The sequence below is a fragment of the Coregonus lavaretus genome (assembly GCF_964263955.1).
Source record: "Coregonus lavaretus genome assembly, chromosome: 26".
Lineage (NCBI taxonomy): Eukaryota > Metazoa > Chordata > Actinopteri > Salmoniformes > Salmonidae > Coregonus > Coregonus lavaretus.
Window position 1 is genome coordinate 25,447,402 of NC_140013.1, and position 11,838 is coordinate 25,459,239.

The 11,838-nt window shown below is 41.4% G+C and overlaps 2 pseudogenes across 2 annotated transcripts; both read left to right on the plus strand.

Annotated features, from left to right (window-relative positions):
• The first annotated feature begins 560 nt into the window (after positions 1-560).
• On the plus strand, positions 561-5,886 carry LOC311101741 (zona pellucida-like domain-containing protein 1; annotated as a pseudogene). Its single transcript has 10 exons — positions 561-666; positions 882-1,102; positions 1,225-1,408; positions 1,627-1,699; positions 1,907-2,004; positions 2,459-2,539; positions 2,774-2,945; positions 3,168-3,270; positions 5,385-5,414; positions 5,711-5,886. The product of its transcript is annotated as a zona pellucida-like domain-containing protein 1 (transcript).
• A 4,139-nt stretch (positions 5,887-10,025) lies between these two features.
• On the plus strand, positions 10,026-11,380 carry LOC311101956 (annotated as a pseudogene). Its single transcript has 3 exons — positions 10,026-10,238; positions 11,045-11,142; positions 11,297-11,380. The product of its transcript is annotated as an uncharacterized misc_RNA (transcript).
• The last annotated feature ends 458 nt before the right edge of the window (positions 11,381-11,838 follow it).

The following is an 11,838-nucleotide window of genomic DNA, read 5'->3' on the forward strand; positions in this document are numbered from 1 at the left end:
TATGCACTCACGCACGCACGCACGTTGGCACACACACATTTTGTGGAGAGAGCTGGTCCATCCATTCGGTTGCTTGCTACAGCCGAGACCACATGGAGCACCGGTGAGCTGGACACTACACAGACCAGGGTAAGATGGGCTCAGGCCCAGAGCAAGGGGGTCAGAAAAAGAAGGGAACAGGATAAAAAGGGGTTGGGGGGTCTTGGAAAGAGGGGACTTGTTAGAGTAGTTAGGGGACTAGAGTAAAGGGGCTGGGGTATTATGAGTTTTGGAAAGAGGGGACTTGTTAGAGTAGTTAGGGGACTAGAGTAAAGGGGCTGGGGTATTATGAGTTTTGGAAAGAGGGGCAGTAAGGGGACCAGGGCAAGAGGGTTTATGGTAAGAGGAGGTCTAGATGAGAGGTGTTGGAGGACTTTGGGGGATTTTAAAAGGCTTTTAAATAACTTGAAGGTACAGTACAGTTTCAGACATTCATGCAACACCATAGACATTTTGAGGGTTATAAGTTGTTGACATTCTGAAGGATGGAAATGTGTGAACCTTGCTCTCTAGGTGGTAAGATGGAGCGCTTATGTTTGATCCTCCTGCTGATGAGTAGGACCACTTCAGTCTTGGCACAGTTTAATGGATACAACTGTGATGCCACCTACCACAGTAGGTTTCCCGGTGAGCATGACAGTCATTTAATCTCTATGTAAATTATCCTCTGAAATCATTTTCACTTATTCTTAGGTCTGAGAATTGTTGTTAGAATTACTGTTTACCCTCTCTCTCTCTCTCTCTCTCTCTCTCTCTCTCTCTCTCTCTCTCTCTCTCTCTCTCTCTCTCTCTCTCTCTCTCTCTCTCTCTCTCTCTCTCTCTCTCTCTCTCTCTCTCTTTAGCGGAGCGCGACATCAGTGTGTACTGCGGGGTTCAGACCATGACTCTGAAAATTAACTTCTGCCCAGTGCTGTTCTCTGGCTACACAGTTGCAGACCTTTCGCTCAACGGTCGCCATGGCGATACCCACTGCCGGGGCTTCATCAATAACAACACGTTCCCCACGGCAGTACTGTTCAGCATAAGCCTCAGCACACTGGAGGCCTGCGGCAACAGTCTGGTGGTGAGGAAGACACACACATACAGATGGACAATGTGTTTTATATTTTGGGAGAACGTCTTGCTTGAGGCTATGGTAGGTGTTGTACCAGATTGTGTATTTAGAGACGATGTCCCTGTCCTCAGGTGACAACAGCTTACGGGGCTAATGCCTACGGGAACATGTCGCTGGTGCAGATTGGGAATATCTCAGGGTACATCGACACTCCAGACCCGCCATCCATCATCAGCTATCTGCCCGGCCTGCTATACAAATTTAGCTGTGCAGCTACCCCCTGGAATACCTGGTCAACAACTCACAGCTGGCATCGTAGGTGCCTGCCATAAACACCTGAAGGGCTTATTTTGAATAAAACTGAAGTATTGAATACATAAGTAGGGATATTTCAGTATTTTTGAAAGATTAATTTGACATTTGAAATCAGTCAGCAATTTCATATTCAGTGCCGACTTCATTACACAAAAATTCAAAAAACAAAAGAATGTTTACCTGTCTAAACTGTACTAAATAATTTGAACCTTTTCTAGATCATCTGCTGCAATATCAGTGAAGGACAGCAATGGTACCTTTGTGAGCACTTTGAGTATGATCCTTTACAATGTGAGTACACAACATCAGTGTTTTTCTTAGGTCACACAAGGACTTCATAACAGGGCCCTCATAGTAGGAATTCAATGTCAAATAATAATTAGAACATGCTCCCGTCAAAATACTAAACAAATTATGAGACATTTCTATTAGGTAGAAATAGACATATCATAAAAATAGGCAACTTTTTTATTCATGGACAAAATCATGTTTGTGCAGGACTCAACCTACAACCAACAACTCTCTATCCCAATGGCTGGACTGGCTTTGAAAACCCGAGTGTTTGCTGCAGTGAAAGCCACAAGCCTGGACAAACGGTAAGAGATCTTCAGATATTAAAAAGTTATATATTTTGTTCTAGTTTCTATTATTCACAATACAGATGGGGATATGATCTGAGAAGCACAAATATTTCCAACATGATGTGAACAGAAAGCTATGATTCTGCCATGAAACGTGCTGTTTTCAAAAATAATTGAATAGCTGTAACCTGCTGGGACTTTCTATCACATAACCTGGATGGCATATAATTGATATAGTAGTCAGGTACAACTGCACAGTATACCATACACATACGCTATAATTTAAGACCAATCCTCTATGCACCCTACCAATTCAGTTCTATCCTCTTTGGTTCATTGCCCTTCAGCTCTCCTCTATGGCTGTGTGAAGGCGCCAGTGGTGGTGCTAAGAATGTCTGATCTGTCCTGTTGTGTTGTGTGGTTAGATCTCTATCCTGTATCAGCCCCATACTGTTTTGTCTCTCTCTAGATGGAATATCTTGATGGACTACTGTTACACCACTCCCTCAGGGAATCCCAATGATGAACTGCGCTACGACCTTTTCTTTGGGTAATCACACCTTTTCTCAAATGATGCCAAGATAAACGACAAAAGTGTCCCATTACCCATTCACCCTCAACCACTTATCATAGAGGCCCTTACAATGGGTTCTCATGGAGCAGTTAAAACAGGCCTAGACGTTTCAGTCGTTTCAGTGCATTTTGTGTGTGTGTCTGTGTGTTTGTGTGTGTGTGTGTGTGCGTATGTGTGTGCATGCTTGCGTGCGATGCACTTTCCAAACAGCTGCTATAAAGACCCACAGACCACTGTTTTCGAGAATGGGAAGAGTCAGATGGGTCGTTTTGCCTTCGAAGTGTTCCGTTTCGTCAAACACAGACACCAGAAGATGTCCACTGTGTTTCTGCACTGTGTCACCAAGCTGTGTCGGGTGGATGACTGTGTCCTGCTCATGCCGGTAAGAACATGTGACACCTTACCAAATGGTGTGTTCACCATCAGTACAGTCAATAGGGTGAACTTCAATGCTCTGCAAATATCAGAAAATATGTACCATCTTTCTTGACTTCTGATCAATATGAAGCTTCACATAGTCCAGTAATACCTGAGCACTATTCACTATTCCCTATTGAATACAGTATCATGTGTCTGTGATTTTATATTGATCTAATATTGGCAGATCTGTGGGCGTCGGCGTAGGCGGGACATAGAGGAGAGCCTGGAGTCTAGGCCGTCCTCTGGGGATGCCATCATTACCGCTGGACCCATCATCACCAGAAGTGGTACGCAGTACACCTCTTCATCCATAACCACTTAAACTTAGACTATGGTTTTGTCTGACTTTAATTAGATTATTTTGATATCCATTATATAATTGTAGAGTAAGTATTAAAACTGTACAGTATGATGTGATGTAGCCTACAGTGCCTTCGGAAAGTATTCAGACCCCTTGACTGTCTCCACATTTTGTTAGGTTACAGCCTTATTCTAAAATTGATTAAATTGTTTCTTCCCCTCATCAATCTACACACAATACCCCATAATGACAAAGCAGAAACAGGTTTTTAGACATTTTTGCTAATTTATTAAAAAAGAAAAACTGAAATATCACATTTACATAAGTGTTCAGACCCTTTACTCAGTACTTTGTTGAAGCACCTTTGGCAGCAATTACAGCCTCAATTATTCTTGGGTATGACGCTACAAGCTTGGCACACCTGTATTTGGGGAGTTTCTCCCATTCTTCTCTGCAGATCCTTTCAAGTTGGATGGGGATCGTTGCTACACAGCTATTTTCAGGTCTCTCCAGAGATGTTCGATCGGGTTCATGTCCGGGCTCTGGCTGGACCACTCCAGGACATTCAGAGACTTGTCCTGAAGCCACTCCTGCGTTTTCTTGGCTGTATGCTTAGGGTCGTTGTCCTTTTGGAAGGTGAACCTTTGTCCCAGTCTGAGGTCCTGAGCGCTCTGGAGCAGGTTTTCATCAAGGATCTCTCTGTACTTTGCTCCATTCATCTCTGCCTCGATCCTGACTGGTCTCCCAGTCCCTGCTGCTGAAAAACACCCCCACAGCATGATGCTGCCACCACCATGCTTCACCGTAGGGATGGTGCCAGGTTTCCTCCAGACGTGACGCTTGGCATTCAGACCAAAGAGTTTAATCTTGGTTTCATCAGACCAGAGAATCTTGTTTCTCATGGTCTGAGAGTCTTCAGGTGCCTTTTGGCAAACTCCAAGCGGGCCGTCATGTGCCTTTTACTGAGGAGTGGCTTCCGTCTGGCCACTCTACCATAAAGGCCTGATTGGTGGAGTGCTGCAGAGATGGTTGTCCTTTTGGAAGGTTCTCCCATCTCCACAGAGGAACTTAGAGCTCTGTCAAAGTGACCATCAGGTTCATGGTCACCTCCCTGACCAAGGCCCTTCTCCCCTGATTGCTCAGTTTAGCCGGGCGGCCAGCTCTAGGAAGAGTCTTGGTGGTTCCAAACTTCTTCCATTTAAGAATGATAGAGGCCACTGTGTTCTTGGGACCTTCAATGCTGCAGAATTTTTTGGGTACCCTTCCCCAGATCTGTGCCCTGACACAATCCTGTCTCGGAGCTCTACGGACAATTCCTTCGACCTCATGCTTGGTTTTTGCTCTGATATGCACTCTCAACTGTGGGACCTTATATTGACAGATGTGTGCCTTTCCAAATCATGTCCAATCAATAAAATGTACCACAGGTGGACTCCAATCAAGTTGTAGAAACATCTCAAGGATGATCAATGGAAACAGGATGCACCTGAGCTCAATTTCAAGTCTCATAGCAAAGGGTCTGAATACTTAATGTATTTCAGTTTTTTTTATTTTATAAATTTGCTAACATTTCTAAAAACCTGTTTTCGCTTTGTCATTATGGGGTATTGTTTGTAGATTTCTGAGGATTTTAAAAATATATAATCAATTTTAGAATAAGGCTGTAACGTAACAAAATGTGGAAGAAGTCAAGCGGTCTGAATACTTTCCGAAGGCACTGTACACACCATAATCCCTTTCATACATTTACATTTTAGTCATTTAGCAGACGCTCTTATCCAGAGCGATTTACAGGAGCAATTAGGGTTAAGTGCCTTGCTTAAGGGCACATCGACAGATTTTTCACCTAGTCGGCTCGGGGATTAGAACCAGCGACCTTTCGGTTACTGGCACAACGCTCTTACCCACTAAACTACCTGCCGATTATATACTGTATAGTCTTGAAATATATTGATGAAGGGTGACGTGAGAATAAACTGAGGTGGGATTTGACAGTATAATCAATGGTTATTCAGTACATTTGTATTAAAATGCATGGTTGTTTTCCTCAATAATGTTGAAACTATGAAAGCATCAATGATTGATTTTGTTTCTTTACAGATGAAACTCCAACGAATAACTCACAACTCGGTAAGTTCTCTCACTTTGTCACTGCTTGTGCAATGCCTTGACAAGTGATATATTTTTCTCATCTATAACCTCTATGACCTTCTTAATCCATTATTTTTACATTCTTTATACATTCACTAGCATCAAAAGAAAATATGACACCCGTGGATTTAGTCATGATAATAATAGTTAACTCATACAAGTTTCACTTCCCTTTTGTGTTTCTTAACCATTAACTGTGGTAATTTTAGCCTATATCAGTGAGTATTTGTGTCGGCCCATACTTACTCTTTGTGTGTTTGTGTATGGTAATCCAGCTGCATCGAGTGGCCCCTCCCTCCAGTTGAACCCAGTGACCAGTGCTCTGCTGTCGGGTGTGGTCATTCTGGGCGTGTTCAGTCTGGGCTTCTTGCTGCTCTCGCTCCGCCTCCTCCGCAGACCCCCCCTCCCTACAGCCACACCCTCAGGAGCATGGAACGCTGGCTTCAAATAAACCTCTGGTGTGTGCGTGTGCTCTCTCTCTCTCTCGCTCTCTCTCTCTCTCTCATTCTCATTATCTCTCTCTCATTCTCCCCCTCTCACTTTTCTCTCTCTCTCTTATCCATCTAACTATAACTAATACCTACAGTATGTATTTGCACGGCATTTAAAATAGGCAGGTGCAATGTAATTGCAGTGAAGATACGATGCAATTTAAAAAAAACTTTTATAGAAACTCACAGTAAAGATAACTGTGATCTAAAACAATGATTCTAGAGTAAGAGGAGGTTTAACCACAAGCAATAGTTTCACTATGTGCCTACCAAGTAAATACATCAATACATAATAGGGACAGTTATTGTAAAGCGGGACCTGTATTTTCTGAAATGTATACAGTATTTAGCTACTCTGTCTTCCCTGGATGTTTACTTACTCTCCATTTCTTACTTACTCTTATCCGGCAGCTGTAATAGTCACTGTCATGCCAAACTCTCAGTCACATACTCACGTGTACATACACATACTCAAGCGCATATTGATACTGTAAATAGTTAATTCCTCCTTTGTGTACAGGGGAACAGTATATATTCAAGAACAATTTAATTAATTGTTTTCCTGTGCTTTGTTTTGATCCATTGATAGACCAGTATATTGTTTTGTACAGGTAATGTGTAATAAAACTGACCCAGGTCAGTATATGAGGCTCATTTCCCATCTATTCAATACCTTAGTGTCTTTTTGTCATCCATTGCTTGGCACGGGATCAGTTACATTAAAGAAATAAAGGGTCATCCAAATAACCCTGACACCCGGTGATGACTGATACTGTCCTCTACAAAGGCCAACACCAAAATGTTACTTGTAGCGATTTGATTTCTATAACATACTACCTATTTTAACCTGAGAAAAGGTAGGCTTAAGTATAGTACTAACACGTGAGGAGAATTGAAGAAGTGATTCATTCTATATGTATGATCATTATGAATATTTATATACCGTATGTACTTATTGGTATTAATTATGGCTGAAATCCTGACTTCCACATAACTTGAATATTTTGGAAAGTTTTTAACATCAATGCTGTGACGAGGTGTGAATGAAGGAGTCAGGCGCAGGAGGTAAAATACCAAAGTCCAGAGTTTATTCTGTTTACATAAATCAAATGCCCCAAGCGGAAAACATCCACCTTGGCATAAACACAGTGAATAGTCGCTCAACCGCGCTACACGCTCTCACAACAAACAATCACTCACAAAGACAAGGGGAACAGAGGGAACACTTATACACATTCTAATTAGGGAATGAGCACCAGGTGTGTGTGATTGACAAGTGGAGTGATGAGAATGGGATCGGCAGGAGCTAGTACTCCGGTGACGACGAACGCCGAAGCCTGCCCGAACCAGGAGGGGGGGCAGCCTCGGCGGAAGTCATGACAAATGCATAATTTAAAAAAAAATCGAATTACTTGCTAAAGTCAGGATTTCAGCCTATGTGCATTTTATTTTTGAGGATTATGTGGGTTTTTTCCCCCTTTTTAGGGAATGTGCTATTTGACCTGCACTGATGTGGAAAGTTTAAAAAAGAAAGCAATAATCAATTTACTGTAATTGCCTAACTTTACAATCATGTTGATAGGACTTGCATGTGGGGGGTTATTTTTCAAATAAATATTTTACATATCAGTCTGCCTAATGATATTATTTACTATCCTTATTTATAGTGTATCAGTATAATTTTTAACACTGATGTTGTGCAATGTTTCAGACTACAAGCTAGAATTCAATCGAACCTGATTGTGTCTTTTACCCATGGTCAAATAAAATCACAGAAGGTTTCTGACTATTGTAGAAAGTACAGGTAGACCCCCTTATAGATGTTTCCAGTTTTCTGGAAAATTCCGCAGGCAGTTTGTAAACAAACATACAGCATAAACATAGCTATTTTCAATTGTATTCCAGCAATTGTAATTACATTTATATACCTTCATATTAGAGTTACCTGCTATAACATGTCTAACGCCATGCCAATTGTTGAAATGTAACCCACACGACAATCCTGTAATTTGGGCCCTTTATTGCGCTAATCCCATATTTCAGCAGCTATTATACATTATATTCTCTGTCCATAATGGCCGTCGATGACTGAGAGGAGAGAAATGAGAGCAGTCATCACCCTCTGGATTTACTATCTTTGATAAGCGATTACAAGGTTTTTTCTTGGACATTCAATATTCAACCCAAGTTCAGGTCACTGCCAGGTCCAAACCCAGGCTGTGTTTAAGCAGTAAGGCCAGAGGAGATGTGGTATATGGCCAATATACCACGGCTAAGGGTATATTATGCACGACGCAACGCAGAGTGGCTGCATACAGCTATTAGCCATGGTATATTGGCCATATATCACAAACACCCGAGGTGCCTTATTGCTATTATAAACTGGTTACCAATGTAATTAGAAAAGTAAAAAGTATTTTTTTCAAACCCATGGTATACAGTCTGATATACCACGGCTTCCAGCAAATCAGCATTCAGGGCTCAAACCACCCAATTTATAATTCCTTTTTTTGTATGACCTTTTTTGTAGTGACCAGAAAACACATGAACTGTGAAAAAAGGTAGAAAGACCATGACATTTTTAAGTGTACACGTCATGACAATGACAATGTTGTGTGTGTGTGTGTGTGTGTGCGTAATCCTCTCCATGATTTTGTGCACTTCACAAGGGACCAGGGTAACACCCATGCGCTCTGATTTGACCCTAATCAAATTTGAGCTTTGAGATACATTTGTAATGAAAAGCGCTAAACAAATTGTATTTATTATTTATTATTAATCAGAATAAATGTTTTCCCATCCCAGGTGGCTCACCTGACAAGATCAGGTTACCACTGTCCTTCATGCAGTTCCACTTCTGATTCCAGACCAAAGAAGAAGGGCCACTAGACATAGACATGATGAATAATAAGTATGTGCACTCACTCTTCGAAGTCACACAGGGCACATTTCTTGGTGACATTTCTTGGTGACATTTACACATCATATTTGGTTTTATTTGCATTGGAGTCACATGATAGTTTTTTTCATAGGTTCATTATGAATATGTGTCTGTATGGGTGCTTTACATTATTCAAACATGCTCTGTATAATATTAGTAATCCCCTCTGTCACATGCGTGAGTGAGTCACAGTGGCGTCATTCCATGGTGAATCATATTCGTGTACTTTCCCCAACACTGTCAGGAAGAATTGAATTTGTTCAAAGTGTTTTTGATAACTGTATTGAGTACTTCCTCATATCAACAAAGGGATTCACTTGATTAGCATAGGGCATTTAATATGACATTTTTAATCAGAGCATTGTAATGTGAAGTTAATTAACCATCCACCATAAAAAAATATGAACACAGATGAAAGCAGCACCTTCAGATGATCCCTCGTTAATCAATTTATCTCATTTTAATGACCATATACTATAGTGCTGAAGCCCCCTCCCTTAAAAGTGGTTGAGAACTAGGTGTGGGTCGCCTAAGTCGTATTAGAACTTAAACTCCTTAAAGGAAACAAGACACCCCTCACATATACTTACTTGATTATTACATTTCATATTAGCATGCAAAGGGGAGAAGGGTAACACACAAAGTCACAAAAACCCCTGCCCATTGTTTACCATATAACTTTGAAGGGGACTGTGTAGGGTTTCATGAATTTGCCTCCAGGAAAATACCCACAGTGCCTTAGCAACAAAAGTGAATTATTCCACTACCTGAGACAGCCCCACCAAGATGGCAATGACCCTGTTTCCAACCAATCCCAAGGAAGTATGAGAACTATAAAACTAGTCCTGGTCCCTATATAGACAACGTGTCGACAGTAAACAATCATTATTCAGATAAGAAACTAAAGAGGTAAGGTCTGAGCTATTAGAAAAGACAACTTGTACTACAGATTGCACACATCTAGGAATAAGGCGTCATCCCATAGCATTTTATCCTAGTCTTGAAATTTTATTTTTACTTTTTGTGCTTGACATTGACAGCTGTGTGTTTTGCTGCAGATGTTCAGCGAGGACAGATTGGTAAGATGGATTTATCCAGCTTCCTCATCCTGACTTCCCTGTGCATTGTGGGTCATGATCAGGCCCTCACCCCTGCTGAATGTGGGGCTTACGCCAGTCTACCAGGTATAGTAACTCCATTGACCTGGCTATTCAAATCTGCCCTGCCGTCTACACTGGATACAATGAGAGTCTGTTGATCCTGAACCACATCATGGATAACACAGTCTGTAAGGGAACTCTGGACACCAGAGTGAATCCTCCTGTCCTGAGATTCAGCTTTCCCCTTCGCCAAGGGGACGCCTGCGGGAGTGTCTTCTTGATGATTATTAATAGGAAAATGTTGATGTATGCTCTCCTTCTGCCATGGAGGAGTGTTGTGATAGAGGGAACGCTCACAGCACCACTGACCTTGACTGAGGGGAATGGGGGGAATGGGGGAGCAGAGGATTTTTGTTTCTCTGAGAGGTTTTGACCCCTGTCAATCTTTTAAAACTTTTGAAACTTACCTTATCACGAGCTAGAAAGTAACACTAAATTGAAAGTCCATTTACACTAAAGTAGCTGAGTTGAAGAACAGGTGACGGCTTTCAGTCTAAAAGAAACTTCAAGGGAATAAGAGATCTCATTTTCTGGTTTGCTTGTGTGCTGTAAAGGTGTCTTTCTGTCAGAGAAAAATGCTCTTTTGTACACACTATTGCACACAGCAACCTTCAAAGCCACATAGTCAACATAGTAGTTTTATACAAAGGATAATAGTTTAATCACTGGAGTCATTCATGCAATGCAAGGTTCTACTTGTGGACCCCAGGAAGAGTAGCTGCTGCTTCTGCAAAATATACTGGGGATCCTAATAAACAAATAAATAAATACTTCCAACAGTTATGTTTTGAATCTTTCAGCTTCATCAGTGCTTTGGCCCTGTTCCAGGTAGGATAACACAACCACCACCTACGTAACACCCCCATTCAAATACACACGGCTCCGACATTGCAAAGTGCCAATTTTCCAATGTGCTGCCACCTTATAAAATAACTGTAATCCTATACCAACAAACATGTCTGATCTTATGTAAGTGTGCTTTTATAATGGTGCCATCTTCCTTTCTTCCTTCACCAGGATGCAAACTATACCACACCCCTGGTTATCCCTCCTCTGGGTATTGACCTGAGGACTAATGTCTACGTTCAGGTTTTAGCTGCCAACCTGACTTCCCAGTAAGAACCTTCTCATTGTGTTCCCTCTTAGCCTTAGTAATAATTACTATCAGTTCTGTTACAAACGGAAACTATTTTAGAATGTGTATAGAGGATTCTACTTGTCATCTGAAGTGTTTGACTCAGTTTTGACGACCTCACTCTTTCTCTACAGATACCATGTGCTTCTGGACCGATGCTACGTGTCCGTCTCCCCCTGCCCTCCATCTTAACATTCTTTAATCTCTTCGTATCGTAAGACAAAAAAAGAAAAAACACTCTTCAATCAAATATTTAAAAAGTGTTCGTTGCCCGGTTCATATCAAATTAGTAATAATTTCAATACTGGGCTTGATTAAATGTCTTCCCTCCTTTGCATTCAGACACAGTGCACCTTCTCACTAGAAAATGTAACTATCTCTATCCAGGTTCCTCTTTATCTAGTGAGCTCAATGCAAAACGGAGGAGGAGCCTCTTCGTCTAGGCACCAAGGGACCTTATTGTTAAGCTAATGCCAGTGCCAGAGACAGAGACATGATAGTTCGAAAGGGTAACATTTCAATACTGGTGGAGGTGTGAGAGTAGTGTTCTCTTCTACTCACTCAACCTTTATTGTTTTGGAATCGTTTATGTTCCTTTGGACCACTTGAGAAACTGTTACATGGGTGGTAACATGAACATTCTCAATTTTTTAAAACCTTATGGATATCCTAGGTA